At 45.6% G+C, this 18,822-nt stretch overlaps 1 protein-coding gene across 4 annotated transcripts in view; it reads right to left on the minus strand.

The window, feature by feature from the left end:
* Positions 1–5,815, minus strand: part of KIAA0040 (KIAA0040 ortholog) — a 43,701-nt gene extending 37,886 nt beyond the window's left edge. For 2 of the 4 annotated variants that reach the window (XM_060643570.3, XM_060643569.3), the window contains exon 1: positions 5,266–5,660. The gene's annotated coding sequence lies outside the window, so the exon portion shown is untranslated. Of the gene's footprint in view, positions 1–5,265; positions 5,670–5,708 lie in introns of those variants that run through there. The other 2 variants (XR_009613429.3, XR_009613430.3) reach the window with 2 other exon arrangements.
* Positions 5,816–18,822: the final 13,007 nt, after the last annotated feature.

An 18,822-nucleotide genomic window follows, 5' to 3' on the forward strand; every position in this document is an offset into this window, starting at 1 on the left:
AGACAACTTTGCGTCCTCCATCGCTTCTTTCACTGACCTTAACCCCAGTTAAGGGGTTAACTTACTTAACCAGCTTCCGCACCACCTCTAAACTTGTGTACCTTCTCAGGATAACCTGAAGACTAAAAATACTATAACATGCAACTACCCTTCTTGCCGTTATATTTTTTCCCTGTCTTCTGCCACTTTTCTTTTGTGACTCGCTTGGGAAACTAAAGAAGTTGCTGATGCACTTTCCTGAAGCCTATCCAGCTTGAAATCAGGAGTGTATCTGAGGAGAATAAAAGTCAACTGAAAGGCGTCCTAACGGGAAGAAACTGTAGATGGTTAAGAGCAAAGGCAAGTTCACAAAGGTTTACAATCACAATCTTCAATTTTGACCAAGAATGACAGCGATGATTAGGATTTCTTTCATCTCTTAGCAACAAACTCCATGGAGCAGCTTGCTTACAATCGTGGGAGCAAGTCTTTTGCCAGGGGCTGGGATTTGGTTTGGACACTGCTGTGGCCCCTTGGGAGTTGCCCCGAGAAAGAAATCTTGTGTTTGCGTGAGGTTCATTTTGGAACCAGGCTACGTTGAGGCCCACTCATGTCCCCAGGCGGTGCTCTGCTCGGATGGCTCAAGCCCATGTGGGGGGAAAAGTCAGAAACCTGAGCTGGTCTGTGGCCCTGGGGACTGCCCTTCAAAGAATTGGCTGTTGATTTTCCTCTTGCCGCATAAAGAGGGAAAAAGTCTATCTGCCTCTGTTTTCTCTCTCTTACCGTGCCCGTGATGAGTCTCATGAGCTTTTGTTACTCACCCCGGAGCCTTTCTCATGGAACGGGAAAGAGTAAATCAATATTGGATGTTTAGTGCTGACCTGTCCGATGGTCTTGAAACCATCCTCACGACAAGTTTAATGACACACAAAAGGGGTTTCAGTTAATTTTGACACCCAGTGCGGTCTCCCTTTTTTGAGAGGTGTTTGGGAATTTTTGAGAAAACGTTAAGGATTGAAGTTGAGCAAACAGAAGTGTTGGGTATGGTACGGAGATGCCTTAAAAGAGGAGACCCGCCCCCATCTCTGGAAGATCTGCTCCTGGTGGCTGGAGCCTGCTGGAGGCTGCTTGGGGAGGGCTTAGCCTTCCAGCCTCTTCATTCTGCATCTCTGCCAGTGTTTGGGTGCCTGAGTGTGAGGTCCAGAAGGTCCAGGTGACGGAAACCCTAGAGAGTGTCTGCTGTTCCTGAACAGAGAGAGACAGAGCTTGGGTTCTGGTCGCTCCCTTAATCAGCTGTTGAGCTGGGGACACACTTCACCTCCCTGAACATCAGTTCGCTCATTTGTGAAGTAAGGGGCGGGGCTGGCTTATTTCAAAGTGTTTTTCCATTTGAAGTTTTTGAGCCTGTGGTTATTTTTTTCTTTTGCTCATCAACAGCCATCCCTTCTCAGAAGTCTGTTTAGTTGAAAGTTTGGGTGTCGGCTTTACTGCATTGGGACTACGTTAGGGTTCCTTAGTCGGGACAGAAGAAAACCACAGATACACCCAAGCCATGAACCGATGCTCAGATTCAGGGTCAGTGCTGGTTTAACCAGCACCTTGGTGAGGATTGGAAAGAAAGCTTCCTTTCTGAGTGGGCCCAGTGCAAGTGGGGCAGGTCCGTGGCCCGGTAAATAGAATACTGGCTGCTTTCAGCCATGAGCTCCCAGGAATCTTTGTGCTGTGCACGACCTGCATAAACATTCACTTCTTTGGGCTCTGGCCACTGTAGGTAAGGAGTAAAAGGAGAAGTAGCCAGAGTAGATGCATGCCATTCATATGACGGAAGGAGGCTTTTATAATTGCTGCCTTAAAATATTTCATACAGTTAAAAAGCTGCAAGTCTGGGCCGAAGATCCTCCCCAGATCTTACACCTACACAGTCCAGGGTCAGTTGGTAGTTTCAAGAGGGAAGATTAGTAATAATAATAAAACAACTTACATTTTTATAGAACCTTGCAATTTATGGAGCACAATAAATGTAACTTTCTTTTTCAATTTGATTCTGATTTCTGATTCAATTTGCCCTGGTGAGTAATAATTATTCCCATTTCAAATATAAGGGAAACGAAGCTGGGAAATTCAAAGACTTGTCCAAGGTCAGCTAATAAGTGGTCAAGACAAGAATTGAATCCATGTCTGTCTACTTCCAAGTTCAAGGTTTTTGTTTTTTTTTTTTCCTTCCACACTGGGTCACATAATTTCCTGATCTGAGCCATGGCAGTCAGACCTCAAGTACTGTTCAATAAGGGTTTAAAATTTTCTCTGGCAAAGTCATCCTTCTTGTTTTAATGATGGTAGGACTCTCCCACACAGGTGTATTACTAAACTTGGGGTATGAGTTCTGGAGAGGTCTTGGCAGATCTCACAGTTGAACTAAAGTGTTCATTTTTCATATGATGAAGTGATTCCTAGGGATTCACTTGTTTGGTTAAATGCATCTGGGTGCCACTAATGCAGGGTCATCTCCAACATTTTAGAATTTTAGATATCACCTGCAAGGCATCCTGGGAAGGCCTTAGAAGTCTAGAGAGTCACCAGCAAGTCACCATATGGTATAAAAATAGTATCTCCAGGCCAGTGAGTACTGGCCAAATCCAAGATTCTTCAGTGTCAACATGGTTTCACGGATAGCGTTATTACAGGCTCCTTTAGCCACCCTTCAACACTGCTTTTATGCAAGTCAGGGATAGTTAGTTTTTTTTTTTTTTATGCTTATTTATTTATTTTGAGAGAGAGTGTGAGTGGGGGAGGGGCAGGGACAGAGGGAGGGGGAGAGAATCTTAAGCAGCCTCCACGCTGTCAGCACAGAGCCTGATGTGGGGCTTGAAGCACCAAGCTGGAAGATCATGACCTGAGCTGAAACCAAGAGTTGGACACTTAATCTCCTGAGCCACCCAGGCACCCTGCTGCCTCCATCTCTCCCTGAGCCCCAGACCTGAATAGCTACTGCCTACCAGAAATCTCCTGGGCACCTCCTGGGCATCTCTTGGGTACATCCGTCCTAAATGTGTGTGAAGTGTTAATTGCCACAATCCATTTCTCAAGTCCACTGCTCCCTTAGTTCCTATGGTTTCCATTCTGGACATCACAGTGCACCCCCCCACCCCCAGCTCCACACCTTATAATCATCCTCTTTTCCGCTCACTCCTCCTCTACCCTGTTCACTTGGTCAGGATGTACTTTGACTCTAACTTTGTAAACATCACTAGCATCCATTCCCTTCCTTTAGTTCCCGCTGCCATGATCTTAGTCGAGGTCCTCCTTATCTCTGCCTCCCATCTCTCCAAGCTAGCTTGCATCTGGCCTTTAGTTCTCTTTCCAAACACAAATCTGACCACACCCTTTCTCTGCTTAAATACCAAAACCACGACTTCCTTAGTAGAGTAGTGTAAGTCCCATTACTCACAGTTCCCCCAACATGCCCTTGACTTTGAATATACTCTTCCCTCTGCCTGAAATACCCTTTCCCTAATCACTGCTAATCATTTCCAACACCTTGCTCATCCATCACTTCTGCAGTGTTGACTTCCAGATAATTCCTAGGGGAGTTTATCACTCTCTCCTTTGGGTTATTTCAGTGTTCTGTAGCTACTGTTACTATAATGTGTATTATTCTGAACCATATTTGTTTCTGTGTCTCGTGGCATTTACTAGATTGTGGGTCCTCAAAAGCAGAAACTATCTCATTATCTTTGGATTCCAAGGTCCTGGAACACTGCCTATCACACAGTAGGTACAGAAACTGCTGCAGGAATGGGTGGAGAGGGGAATGGATGTTCATCCTTTTTTGATGAGGTCAGTAACTTAGCTTGCTGGGTGCCCATTATTCCCTTGAGTTAAGTATTCAGAGAAACAGGCAGAAATCATTCTGACTTTATTCTATAGGCTAGATATTGACAAAGCATGGAGGCTGGAGAAACATCTGTTCTGTCATGCATTCCTCTCTTCTATTGTATCTTGGGTGGGAATGGGGAGCCAGAATTTCAGAAGAAATGAAGGACTTGATCAGATTTTCCTGCACAGCTGGCCAGCACTGGGCAAAGGGAAGGCACATCAAACTAGGAGGTCGATGGTAAGATCCTTGCTGAACTCTTTGGGTGGAAGTTGACAAACCGTTTGTAAAAGGGTTAGGAACGAGACGCATCAGTGGTACTTTTCAGACCTGTTCCTTAGAACTCAAGGCTCTCCCCATTACCAACCGGACTTCAGAATGAGGGCTCCTTCAAATTAGCTTCAGATTCTTCCAAACTTTAGCTGAGTGAATGAACTGCACCAGCTTTGAAGGAAGGTGCTGCTGACATGCTCAAGTGCATTTACCGGCACCACCTCCTGTCCCCCCTTCCCCTTCCTTATTGAACAGAATCCGAGAAGCAGTCCTGCAAGGTAGCTAGAATGCGGGCCGCCAGCATTCTTTGTGAAATTAGGGCAATTCTTGCCTGCTTCGGTTTCCCTTTCGGTTAGGCAGGACTGCTGTTCCCACCAGCAAAACATCTATAGTTTATTTAACTCAATCACTACACAATGTATTCCTGCGAAGCTCTTGGAAATACTAGGGAAACAGGTCTTTTTGTGTCCTTTACCTTCATGGGTGGTCTGGGGGGGATGGGGTGCTGGGAGTAGGACCATTTAGAGACTCAAAGAAATTAGGAAGCAATTTGTGTCACAGTAAATCCCCTGGAGGTTTGGAGACTAGCAGCCAGGTTCCCACTCCACACCTGGCTCCACGCCATATTTTCGTTTTGGCCAGTTTCTTAGCCCCGTTGAAAATTTGGCTTCACTTAGCATAATTTAGAAACATCTAAGCGTGAGTGCGTTTTAGTGGGTTTCAGGCCTTGACTTTTTTTTCAAGTAGCAAATAGAATGTCCCCGGTCCCAAAGCTCCTACCGGCAGCTTTGTCAACTGGAGTAAGAGAACTCCACCCCAACCGCCACCCCCAACCCATGTGGACTCAGCCCAGAAGCAGATGTCAAGCTGCTGAGAATCCTCCCAAGAAGGGAAACAAACTAGAACCGAAGTTGTGAAGGGCCAAGAGGCTATTTAGAAACGATCCTGGAACCTCCCTGATCTCTGGGGCTGGTCTCCTCCTTGCAAAGAAGGAAAGTGAGCGGGAAGTTCCCTTCCAAACAGAGGGCAACTTAAAACACACACACACACACACACACACACACACACACACACACACACACACACAGTCTGACACACACACACACAGTCTGACACACATACACAGTCTGGAGACTTACCTCGCAGTCCACCGGAGGGCTTCCTACAGGCGCGGTGGCGCAGGGGTCTGGCGCGGCCCGTCTGACAGCAGGGGTCCCGGCGGAGGTCAAGGTCCCTGTGCGGAAGCCCGCCCCCCTGCGGAGCCAGGTGCGGCGCTGAGGGGTAGGTGGGGGCCGGGCGCCGCGCGTACCTGCCCTCACCGCGAGGAAAGCCCCCTGTGCGTTCTTTGCCCTCCCGAGTCTGGAGCCTCACATTTCTGAGGTTTCGCTCCAACTCCGTCCTGCCCCTGATGTCAGAGACACAACTTCCTGAATCAGACGCGCCCTCTCTCCCGCCGCCTGGGCTCGGCCCCAGCTCCCCGCCCGGGGCCCACAGACCGCTGGTGCCCTTGGACTCGGCGCCCCCGCCCCGACGCGCCCTCCCCCCGCGGCCCCCGCCCCGCCACTACGTGTGGGTGCCCCACCGGTTCCGGAACACGCCTCCTACGGGACGCGCCGCTCTCCTCCAGAGCCGGTCCCCAGTCCATTTCTCAGACGCACCAGGTTCCCGGGGACTTGAGAGGATTCAGGGATTCAGGGGGGGTGGGGAACTTGGGCTGCTGTGAAGACAGCCCAGTGTTGCCTAAGGGAGCGACCTTCTTGGAAGGGGGGGTGGAAGGCATCTGGGAGGGAGGCCCTGGGACAGACTGGGTGAAGGCTCCCATGCCTTATCTGGACAAACAAAGCAACCGGCTGCCCTAATCAATCGCTGCGTGCTTGGTGGGAGAGGGTGTACGCAGTCTTTGGGCCGCTCGATGAAGACGTTAAGGAAGACTGCACCATCACGAGTTGTCAGAGCAGAGATGGAGGGGGAAACTGCCTGCAGAAAATTCTCAGAGATTCCTCCCTCTCATCCTCAGTTGCCCTCCATCCAGTTTTTACTCTGACGTCCATGGGTCCGGTTTCGAGTACCTGGAACGCTAGAAAATGAAAGGGCCTATGCCAATGTTGGGTGAGGGACTCGAGACTCGAAGCTTCTGGTGACCCGTGGCAGGGAGCTTCTTCAGTGTCTCCAAGGTTACTGGGGGGCAGGCAGGGGACAGGGGTAATGCCAGGACCTGGCCCTGGAGGGGCCCTCTCTGAGTCATCTGGGTGAGTTTTTCCATGACATGTGCCTCAGGTGCTGCCCTCTTGACTGTATTTGCAGGTGCTCAGGGACCAGGTGCCAGGTGCTGAGCCGGGTTTTGCCCTCTACCTACTGTGCTTGAGGGCTGGTATTCATGTGGGCATTAAAATGACTGTTTTGCAGTTAACTATCTCCACTGAGGAACAAGAGATCCATTTGTGTGAGTACAGAGAAACCAAATGGCTCTCAGTTGAAAGGCCAAAGAGAAAACCCTGCCCTTTAGTCAGAAATGCCAAGAATGATTAAGGAAAGAGGGGGGAAATGTTTTCTTCCAATGGAAGGAGATTAGATGAGACTCTTTTCCCAGAAATCCAGGTGGAGTGAACTCAGTGTAGATCGGAACAGGAAGGGAGAAGACAGGTTCCAGAAGCAAGTGGGCTTAACAAGCAATTGGGTAGCATCAGCAGAAATGGGAAGATTGGGCTTGCAAGGTTGCTTGCAAGTGTCCAGACTCAGGGGCTTCCCTCAGTTGATGTGTTCCCCATGCTGTCAGAAGCTCCATCTGGAATCATACTTTGAGCCTGCAGATGTCTATGTATGTAGAATTGATCCCTCCAACACTCCTAGAGCTTACAGCCAGGGTATAGAGTCTGAGGTATTGAGGAAGACAGGAAGGGGTTGGGGGGTGGGGCTGGTAGTGAGGCCTTGAATGCTGGCCAAAGGATTGGAGAATGGATATTTCCTTCCACCTGCAGGAAGGACACAGACACTGTGCCGGGAGGTTTGCACATATCATGGAATCTTTCACAACGCATTTAGGAGATGTAGTATTCTCCTCACTTTATGGGGAAACAGGTTCAGAGAAGTTAAGTAACTTCCTCTGCATCACATAACTAATAGATACTGGAGCCCAGATTTGAGTTCCAGTGTTTCCAAACTCCCAGTCTGTCCTCTTACTCTATCATCCAGTAAAGGAGGAACTCGCCTTCTGGGAAGGAAATTCATGCTTGCACAAAGGTAATGTTCAGGCCAGGAATGAGGCCTTTGGAGGGAAGGCTACAGAAAAAGCTTTTCTGGATATCTAGAGCAATGTTACAGATTGGCTGTGGCCTGAGTGACGATTATTTAGGGTTGCCTTTAAGAAAAAACAGGAAGAAACTAAACAAGAAAAATGGAGGCAACTGACTTGAGCTGAGGGCTTCACAGACATGGTTGCCAATGGGAGAAAGAAAATCAGGGGCCTGTCCATTATGTGGTATCTCTGTGATATTTCAGTTAAACAAGGAAAGCCAACAGCTTCTGTGGCAGAGAAACCAGTGACTCATAGGTGAGCAAGATGGCGGACTGACTCACATTTGGTTGCCAAGGCTGCCCGGTCTGTTGAGGGACTGACTCTACTTGGAAGATGCAATCATGGCAGAAGAAAAGGAGTGGGCATCTGGCCAAATGTTCTCAGTCTGGGTGGATGATGTATCCCTTACTAAAAAGCAGGTTAGAGCACCCACATTCTATTTTATTCTCTTGGCAGTTAAATCCTAATTCTAATGAACTCATAAACGGCCCCAGGCAGCCACAGTGCTGTTACCTCTTGCTTAATCCTCATTATTTCTTACATTTTCCATAAAGATTTTTGAAGGTGGTCAAGGGGTTAGTGGGCTCTAAATGGAGTGAAACAGAACATTAACATCTAATTAAAAAAAAAAAAAAAGAAGCCAAAATAAGCAGATTATGTGAAGTGAGACTGAAAATTTGAGTGATCGCCCCCTACTAAGTTTAGCACATCAGTATGTTGGGGACAAAAGACTTCCCTGTCTGTGCTGTGAAAATCACTGGGGCATTTAGTATATAGCCATAGCCTGCTGTGAACATGAGGACTGACTACACTTGCTTTTCTTTCTTGGCAATGCTGTTTTAGACAGGTTGACTTGCACTATTGGCCAGCATCAATCCACTTTGAGCTGCCTGCGGACACTTTCCCATCGGTTTGCAAATGCCCTGAGTCTAGAAGACGTGTCGAATATAATACGTTTGTATATTTGGGCTACCCCCAATGGGCATGTTCTTCAGGTATGGAAAATATTAAATTAAGAATCTTATCTTGCTCTCCCCTCCAACTGTGGTGTATTCTTGCCTGTGACACTTGGCCGAGGATCTAGAATCACAAACGGGGCTATAGAAAGTTACTGAATGCCGGCCTGGATGCTCTGAGGGACTGACTAGAAATCAGAAGGTCTGTTGACAAGGCACAGGCTGTCAGGAGGGAATGATCTGCCTATAAATGGCGTGGGTAAGATGAGCGCAGACTTGTTCATCAGATCCTGAAATGTAATAGCATCTTGGAATCACGAGAGAGGCAAGTTCAAGACAAGTCAGTGGAAATACTACACCACGCAGCAGGTAATGAATTTATGGACTGGATTATCTCCCAGAGGGGGCACAAGCTGGCAACATAGATGGATTCCAAAAAGGCTTGGACAGACGTGTGAATGGCAGAGCTGTAAAGGAGAACTTGAGGAAGCTAAGATCTGCTCCATGTGGTTGGGATTTCAGGGTGGCCCTTACACTGTGCATATGCGGGGTCTTTGTGGACAACTGTCTTGGCCTTGATAGAGCTTGGACTTGAGCCAGTTGGCAATGCAAATGTTACTTGCCCAATTTTACAGTCTCTGTGGCCTTTACCTCACGAAGGCAGCAAAACCTTGTTCTTTCAACCTCAGCCAAGTATTTTCTGCAGATACTGTCTATTATTTTTAGTCTCGTGCGTGTTCAGCTTAATTATAGCCATTCTAAGAAAGTATTTCCTCTGCTCTCCTTACAGCCCTTTTAAAAGGCACTGCTTTTTCATTTTGGCTTGGGACTTCTAAACAGATTTAGAGAGCCTGTTTTCATACCAGTTATTATATTTACCTCTTGTGATTAGATTTCTGTTCAGACTTTCCCTTCTAAACTGTTGAATTCTGACATAAGTTAGTCTAATTATGAAAGCTCCTCTAAAAAGAGCAGTGACAATATACTTTTCTTGGGAACTCTTTTCAATGCAACACCCAAAATGTCTTCAGTGCTGCATCCGGGTTGCCAGGAAAAATGTTACTTTTACGGCTGTAGCTGCAAATCTTGGCACTGGGGAAAGTTTAGGAAATTCTTGGATGTCTCCCTTGATAATCCACATGTCTCCCCTTGCATACGTGTCCGAACACTGCATGCGCTTTTGTGTTTTCTTCAGTGCTCCTGTAGATTCTAGAGCTACAGCACCTTGCCCAACCCCTTCCATTACTAGGGCTGATGTGGCTGGGGACAGGTGCTGGCTTGGAAAGCACTTTGTTTATACCTCTGGGGCATGAAGGGGTTCTGTTTTCGTTTTCTGTTTCTGGTGCACAGCCCCTCAGAATGTGTCTTGAAAGCTATTTTTATAGCACTGTCTCTGGCTGTTGCAAACTGGCCAGCACTACCGTTCAGTGCTCTTTCTGGGGATTCAGCATTGGCTTTGTTCAAATGTAAGCAGCAGGCCTCTGGATTCCATTTTCCTGGTAGGGGTCTCAGGGCCAGAGCAGAGCCCCACAGAGTTCTCATTCTGCCTCTCTTTGTGGTTGCCCTTGTCCTCCGCTCTTCTCTTGGGGACAGGTTTACGTATCGATTTACTGAGTGAGCCCATTATGTGGGTTTCATATAGATTTACATGCACTAGATAAAACATTTCTTGTCATTGTGTCAGCAAGACGTCTGGGAAACCCCAGCCTGCCCTACCCAGCACATTCATTCTGGCAGAAGTTTTTGTGAAGGCTGAAATTGTTTATTCCTCTTGCCTGGAGGGCCCATAAAGTAACTGTGCCTTTGAAGTTTGCTTCCTTAAGTAGCTCAGTGACTCAGAATGTCAACTTTGCCACCAACAAACTTCCTCTCCCTAGGCTGACTTTTCCATAACAGGTAAAAGGAAGGGCTGGCAGAAATATATAATAATATGATAGTCTTCATTTACCAAGTTGCAGAAATACACTCATCCTTTCTATTTTAACTACCATTGACTTACTGCTTTCTTTGTGCTAAGTAGGATATGCACATTGCCTTCAAATTTTGCACAGCACTATGAGATACTATAATACCAATCTAATAGATGACATCCAAATTTGGGATTTGGAAAGTTAAACAATTTTTTCAAAGATCAGGTAGATGGTAAGTAGAGATTCCAGTAAACAGAAACACATTTATTGAGTACATACATGTTCCCAATACCTTGAGAAACATGAGATATACAAAAATGGATCAGTCCCTAGTGTGGTGGAGCTTAACCTAGAGTCAGACCTCAGCCCAGAACTTTCTGGATTCAGAGCTCCACTGCCCCCCACTTTAATCAACTGGACAGGTTGGGGAAACAGCTTCTGCATCTGTGGGACAAAAACAAATGAATTGATTCTGGGATGATAGCAACAATAATAATACCTTGTTCTTATATGCACTTTTCAGTTTATAAAGACATTTCACATGTATTATTTAATTTCACCCAATTACTATTAGGAGGGCAGGGTGGATGGGAAGCTAAGGCTTGAAGAAGCCAACTGTGGTTGCCCACCATAGTGCATAATTGGACAAGAACCAAGGTGTTCTGGCTCCTCGGTCAGTGGTGTCTACGTTGTTGTATGTGGGATGAGTGATACATTCCAGGAACATTTCTTGGTGGAGTATAACCTACTGGTCATCTGAAAGTATCTAGAAGCAAAGCCTAACATGATGAACTCAAGCAGAATCTGGATATCTGCCTTGGAGGGAATTCCTGCCCTTGAAAAAGCATGGGCTACGGAGTGCTTCTCAAACTTTTCCACCAGGGTGTCCCTAAAGGGTAGGAAATTGTTGCTTTAGGAGGACATTAGTTAATATCTTGTGGCTTCATATACACTTGACACACTTTTCCTATACCTCCAGGGATGTGCTCCCACCACCCCACAGTTTGAGAAGGACAGGAAGAGGTGACTTATTAAGCTGTGCTCTAACCAACTGAGCTAATAAACACAACTTAGTAGCATTTCAGCCATCCATCCAGCCATGGGCAATTGTTTATGGAGAATGTATTGTGCTAGGTAGGCACTATGAAATGGTCCTTAAGGAATTTACAATCTACTGTAAAACTGACCCATGAAATGATTAGCAGATCTTAGAAAATTGCTTATAATGAAGTGCTAAGTTTTAACATTTGGATTTAAGGGAAGTAAGGGCTGGAGCATTCATGGAAACCTTTGTGTGATAGGGATGGGTTGGCCAGAATTTAGGAGATGCAGAAGAATCTGAAGACAGCAAAAGAGACTGAAACGTTTCTCGGTTGAACCCAACATGGACAAAGGTTTAGAGAAGGAATAAATGGTAGGACTTTTCTGTAAATAACATTATTTATTTGATGATACTTTCTCAACCTCTCTTTCTCTCTAATGCAGAAGTGTAGGGAAAGACTCAAAGTGTGAAGGAGAAAAACAAAATATCATCTGTAAACCTGGTGACCAAAGATAACCAATGTTACATTTTGATATGGGTTCTTCTAGTCTTTTAGCAGAAGATCAGAATTTGTATGTTGGTAGTTGGGGTTAGTGCAGATTTGGAATAATGGACAAATCACTCACAAGTTAAGCTGGTGGCCTTTTGTAGGATTTATTGCAGCGTAGAGAGACTGAGAGAAGGGAATCAGAAACTCCAGCCTGGTAGGAGGCCATTATATACTTTAGCTTCTGCCTTAGTAGCTAACTAACTAGCTAACTAGTTGCCTTGATCAGTGCACAGCTCTCTATCACTGGAACAAAATTCAAGTAGAGGCTGGGTGACCACCTGGCAGAAGTGCTGAGAAGGGGTTTCTATCTCTGGAGATGTAGTCCATATGATCTCTTCCAACCCCAAGTTCTAGGGCTCAAGTTTTTTTTTGTTTTTGTTTTTAAATTTTTTTAATCTTTATTTATTTTGAGAGAGAGACAGAATGTGAGTAGGGGAGGAGCCGAGAAAGAGAGAGACACAGAATCTGAAGCAGGCTCCAGGCCCTGAGCTGTCAGCATAGAACCCGATGTGGGGCTTGACCTCACGAATCATGAGATCATGACCTGAGCCGAAGTCGGACGCTTAACCGACTGAGCCACCCAGGCGCCCTTACACACTGTTAACTGTGGAAATCCATGTTCAAATAGACTGTGATACTCTTTCTTATGATTGGACAATTGCTTTGCTCAGTAATGTTGTTGGGTAACAAGGTAAATATTATTGGGAGGTAGAAATCAACTATCTTTGTGGTTCTTGTATATTTTAGCCTTGCTATATGTCTTGCCATATTATTTGAGAGCTACCTTTAGATGAGTGGCCTTTGAAGAGAGCTCCTTACCCCTACCCAATCTCTATTTGCCTGAGTCCCAGCTCAGCCACTGTCTCCTCTGAAAACATCTTGACTCTCCAAGACTGAGGAAGAAGTGGGTCTTTTGTATTCTTTTTTTTTTAAAAATTTTTTTTTTAACATTTATTTATTTTTGAGACAGAGAGAGACACAGCATGAACGGGGGAGGGGCAGAGAGAGAGGGAGACACAGAATCGGAAGCAGGCTCCAGGCTCTGAGCCATCAGCCCAGAGCCTGACGCGGGGCTCGAACTCATGGACCGCGAGATCGTGACCTGAGCTGAAGTCAGACGCTCAACCGACTGAGCCACCCAGGTGCCCCAAAGGGTCTTTTGTATTCTTGAGGGACTCTGTGCTGACCCACGTAGAGCCTGCCCACAGTAATGAAATTACCTGTTTATTTGTTCCCCATTGCCAGTGAAGGAAGCTCCTCAGATGTAAGGCCACATCTGGGAGGCTGCGGAGGGGCTCCCCAGTCATGGAAGAGCATGGCACCCTTCCTTGCAAATTTCCCTCTTTGTGAGCACCTGAAGTGTTGGCTTCTTTCCTTCCTCAGGACTGCAATTCTATCTCCTCACAAAGGGCTGAACATATAGCTGGGACTGTGCATGAAAAGGGACACAAGAGGGGAAAAAGAACATAAATAAAGGCGACATGGGGTCAAGGTATGGCCTGGCTAAAGAGATTAGCACAGGCAAAGAGACTTTCTTCTGAAATCAGATCAAGTGTACCCTTTTCCTAAAGCCTCTGTGACATTTATTCTAAGAAAAGGACCTTTCTACTCCTCCTCTGTGGCAGCCTTGAAACTAACTTCCTTCTTACAACATCCATTCCTGTTCCAGGGAAACAGAAAGGAGGAACTACAGCTACTATCATTCTCCACCTTCCCCATTAGGCTTGTCCTTTGTCAAGTTCCCCATGCTGCCAGCTGTCAGAGAGAACTGGGCAGGAGAAAACACTGCAGGCTCATCGAGAATTCTGGGCACAGTGGTTAAGCCTGGACCGTGCTGGAGCGGTGCTCCTATGAGATTTACACAGGTTCCAATGAGAACCTGAGTTAAGACGAAAAGGTCTCTACTTAGAATTGAGCTTACACTCCTCTGATGGAGTCACTAGGCAACAGTTTTCTGTGGCTCTAAAAACCCATGTGGGTAAAGGATTATTTATTTCTATATATGGCCAGAAAAGAGCCCAATCACAGGCTGGCTTCCTGGTTGACCCTCTTCAGTTTTTCCAGACCTGCAGACTCCAGAGACTTCCAGGCTGGACATTGGTTTCTGTGTCCTGTGTGTAATTGGGCTCAGCAATGGAAAATTTGGCTCCCAGTGCGACTGCCCCCAGTTGTCCCCATCCCCCACCCCTCCACCCTTGCCTCTTCTCCCTCAGAATGCTGCAGCTAAAATGCAAATAATGAAGCTCTCACAGCTGCAGCCCTGCTAAAAATAGAAAGTTTGTTTATTTTTATGTTCGTGAAGCCCTTTTCCTGCTGTTGCTGTTGTTATGAGCATAACTCCCAGGCAGGAATGGGAAGGACTCTGTGTGCTGGTCACCAGCCAAATGAATTCTGTCCTGCGTTGGGGGCTCAAATTAAAGCCTATTCGGGGGCCAGAGGATTCGGAATCTGTCTTCTGTTTTGAGCTTCTCTCTTAGCTGACACCTGCTCTCCAGTATTTGGAGTGCGGGTATCTCGGTTTTTAGATGATCTGCATGAATGTACTTCCCTTTCAGAGACAGCCTCCCCTTTTGTTATGATCTACTCATGGGAGTGGTGTGGGCAGAGGAGAGGACACTGAGCTAAGAGGCAAGAGACCTGGGTGACCTTGGGCAAGTCACAACCTCTCTGACCCTCAGTTTTCTCATCTATAAAGTGGGGGTAACAGAAAAGTTCAAGATACCTGCAAATGATTTGTTTTCTACTTTTGTTAAACAAACCCAGGCTTCTCAAGGGTGTCCAAGAGGTAGATATTCCCTTTGCCCCAAAGGGCTTTTGAGTGCCCCCTCTCAAAAGGAGTGAAGGGGGAACGAGAGAGCAGTACGTGCAGAGGTATGTTTGGATATTTCTTTTGAGATCTGAACAAAACAAACTCCTGCTGAAATACAGGTGATCTAGGCTAGAATAGAGAATCCTGGGTTAGGATTTGGCAGATGGAGGAAAGGGCTCTTCAACATTCTGTTAGCCTGCTGTGGCTTTTGGAGTAATGACTACCCTGCTGTGCTCTTATCTCCCTTCTGGTGGTGTGGAGCCGTTACTGATAGTCATCTCCCAGTGGGAAGGGATCTCTACTTGCTCAACCAGGATCACTTGGTTTATACCACACACGTGGAGCTTGTCACATGGTTTGTAGACAGTGTCCTGGGGTGTCATCATTGACACTTTCTCCTCAAAGATCCTAACAGCTGAGGGCACGGCTGTGCTGGGTGCATTTTTGACTCATCTGGAGCCACTGTGGCTACTGTTATTTGCTTGTGTTTTTTTGGTGGGGAATCCTGGCATACTCAGGGCTGGTCTGAGGGCCTGCGTCACACTGGGCCCTATATTCTACAGGCTTCTCTGTTGTAAGCTTCTCTGTTGAAATAATAACTTTGGCTGAATGAAGTGAAAAAAGAATTTATTTAAATAAAATTTTAATTAAGTTTTAAAGTTAAGTTAAAATTAAATTAAATTTTATTTAAAATTTAGGGGCTCTGCCTGGGGCACCTGGGTGGCTCTGTCAGTTAGTTAAGTGCCTGACTTCGCTCAGGTCATGATCTCACGGTTCGTGGGTTCGAGGCCTGCGTCGGGCTCTGTGCTGACAGCTTAGCTGGCTTCAGATTCTGTGTCTCTCTCTCTCTCTCTGCCCCTCACCCTCTCACGCTCTGTATCTTTCTCTCTCAAAAATCAATAAACATTAAAAAAATTAAAAAAAATAAAATTTAGGGGCTCTGTGAATTGGATGAGTCACGTTTTTGGGTTAATCTTTCACTGAATTCAGCATTTCCTTAAGTTTTGAACCAGGTATATGTGAATTTATTACTGTTAGAAATCATAGATGTATATATCCAAAAAAACTTTTTTTAACATTCTATTTTATTTTTTGAGAGACAGAGTACAAGCAGGGGAGGGGCAGAGAGAGGGGGAGACGCAGAATCCGAGGCAGGCTCCAGGCTCTGAGCTGTAAGCACAGAGCTCGACGAAGGGCTCAAATCCATAAATGCAAGGTTATGACCTGAGCTGAAGTTGGATGCTCAACTGACTGAGCCACCCAGGTACCTCCCCCTTGCCCCCAAAATCATAGATATTTTTAAGTCAGTTTCAGTTATTACAGACATTTCAAAGTGTTGTTTATGCTCATTACTACTTCTGGGTAAGGGTGGTTTATTAGACCCTACCACTAGATTTATTTAATGTACTAATAAAAAAAGCACACATATTATGCTATCATATATTTGCTTTAAAAAAAAATTTCTAACTATTTTTCAGTATTCTTGGTTATTATATTTTGTGCATTTAGAAACATTCTTCATGTGCTTCATAGGCTTTGCCAGCCCACCAAAGGGCAGTGTGGCACACAAAAGGTTAAGAAGTCCCTGACCTGAAGCTTGTTCACTAGCTCACAGCAGGATTGGCTTTATTTGCAGGGCCCTACACGAAACGAAAATATGAGGCCTTTTAGTCAAAATTTTGAGAATTGGAAGATGGACAGCAGAGCATTAAACCAAGCACAGTCCATGCTGAGCCTGGGCCCCTGTGCGACTACACAGGTTGCTGACCTGTGAACTGGGCCCTGGTCCTAGAATTTCCAGGAAGGTCAATGGGTTAGACTCAGGGGCTGTTCAGCCAGGGGAACTATCCAAATTGTGCTGGAGAACTGGTCTGCTCCTGCTGAGCACAGATAGTTGTCCCCATGCCACACCAACAGTAAATGCTGGAAACTGCCCATGGGTCTGTCGTAAACTGGATGGAGCTGTCTGCATTGCCAGAAGGGATTCTGTGTGAGTTCTGCTTTTTCATATGATTTGTTTCCAATTTAAGTCTGGACTGGATGTATATTACTGGTGGAGCCTAGTTCATGGTCATCCCTCCGGTTGCTGGGAGGTTAGTAAGCAAATATCTATCATTGCTCACCTCCATAGACCAGCTCTGCCTCATAGGGAGAAGGACTCCCCCAAAATAGAAGGGATTCAGATGCTAAGTGGCCAAAAAGCATGAGAATGTCCTTGAGAATGCCCACATTATCAAGGGTAACCTGACTGCTGGGTACTAAAGGAAGATCATGGGCTGGTAAGAACATGTGGCCACTTCTAGGTATATGAGGCTATCTGGGAGAGAATACATACTGAAACATTTTAAATTTCTGAGACATTCGAATGGTTGCTAGGTTAATAAGGCAGAGTATTTGGAATAGAGATTATTTAAGAAATGTACAACCTATGGGGGTAGAACATAAAAGCTTGGGACTGTCACCAATCTTCTCTATCTGCAAGACCAGACAAGACTGCCTTCCTGCAATGCCAGGAAGAATGGAGGGGCTCTACACTGTCACACAAAGCAAGGTCTAGTTAATTTAAGGGTTTCTTGGAGATAAGAGACAGCCAACATGGATATACTTAAAGTTGAGTCAAGACAAGGGGAGTGAGGGTTGCTCTAGAAATGAGCCTCTCTGTGATGTAGCATGATAACATTCTGTGGGGCAGGGGCTGGGCCCCCAAGCCTCAGCTTGTGGATCCTTGTTTCCCTTCTCACTCTTACCAAAAGCAACTCACTAAGTAAGCGATAGGATGTTCTGTTTCCCTATCCCCACTGAGTGATGGGTGGGTTGTTCTTTAGAAAGTAGTGCAAGGACAGAGCTACTCCCAGAGGGCCCGACAGGAGCCTAGCAGAGGACAAGCTGCTCTCTAGAAGGGTGATGGAGGGAGAGAGTATAGCTTGATGTCCAGGTGCTAAGCCATCCGGCAGGTCCTCCAGAGGCCAGCGACGTAGGGAGCCCTACTTGCCAACACGGAGGAGCCCTCCTTCCACCCAGAGGGACCACCTGTAACAATTTCCCTGAGGGATGACAGGCACTGCCTGTGGGGATGTCCTGAGAAGGAGTAAAGGGAAATAAATGCCCCCTCCCCAACTCCTGACCCACATCAAGCGCTCTACATCCATTTTGTCCTTTTTTCCCAACATGTTACCTAGAGGGGAAAGGAGTTAGTCAACCATCTTTGGTTGATTTCTAGTAAAAAGCTGGAGATTTTTGTCTTTTAAATATACTTTTTACTGGGGAGAGAGAATAATAATCTCTAATCTTCCCACTCATCAAACAAAAGCTCCTCAGCAAAGAAATCTTGACTTACCATTATTATTATTATTATTATTATTATTATTATTATTATTATTATTTTGCTACTTCAAAAATAAAGTTTTGAATAAACTCTGGAATAATTTTAGATTTACAGAAACGTTGAAAAGATAAATACCTTTCACTCAGTTTTCCCCTAATGTTAATATCTGATGTAATTATGGTGCATTTGTCAAAACTAAGAAATTAGCATTGATATTACACTATTAACTGATCTAAGGAAACTTTGGGCCGTTTTTTAAAATTAAAAAAAAATTATTTATTGTTCAGAGAGAGAGAGAGAGAGAGAGAGAGAGAGAACGAGTACGGGAGGGGGAGAGAAAGACACAGAATCACAAACAGGCTCCAGGCTCCAAGCTGTCAGCACAGAGCCCGACGTTGGGCGCGAATTCATAGTCTGCAAGATCATGACCTGAGCCGAAGTTGGATGCTTAACTGACTGAGCCACCCAGACATACCTGATCTAAAGAATCTTTGGATTTTACCAGTTTATTCTCCGATGTCCATTTTTGTTTGTTTGCTTTAGGATCCAATTTAGGATACCATGTTGTTTTGGGGAAACTTGAATTTGAAGAGGAATTTTAGAGTGCCCATGGAGGGTTTGACCCAGGATAGAAATGGTTTTATTTGTATTTTCCCTCATTTTTCTTACCCATGTGCTATGAACGTTAAGTGTTATCTTTGTAAGTTTTTAAAAAGTTTTTTTAAAAACTGATTATTTATTTTTGAGAGAGAGAGAGAGAATGTGAGCGGGGGAGGTGCAGAGACAGAGAGGAAGATACAGAATTGGAA

This window comes from Panthera onca, chromosome F1 (genome assembly GCF_046562875.1).
Source record: "Panthera onca isolate mPanOnc1 chromosome F1, mPanOnc1 haplotype 2, whole genome shotgun sequence".
NCBI classification, from domain to species: Eukaryota; Metazoa; Chordata; class Mammalia; order Carnivora; family Felidae; genus Panthera; species Panthera onca.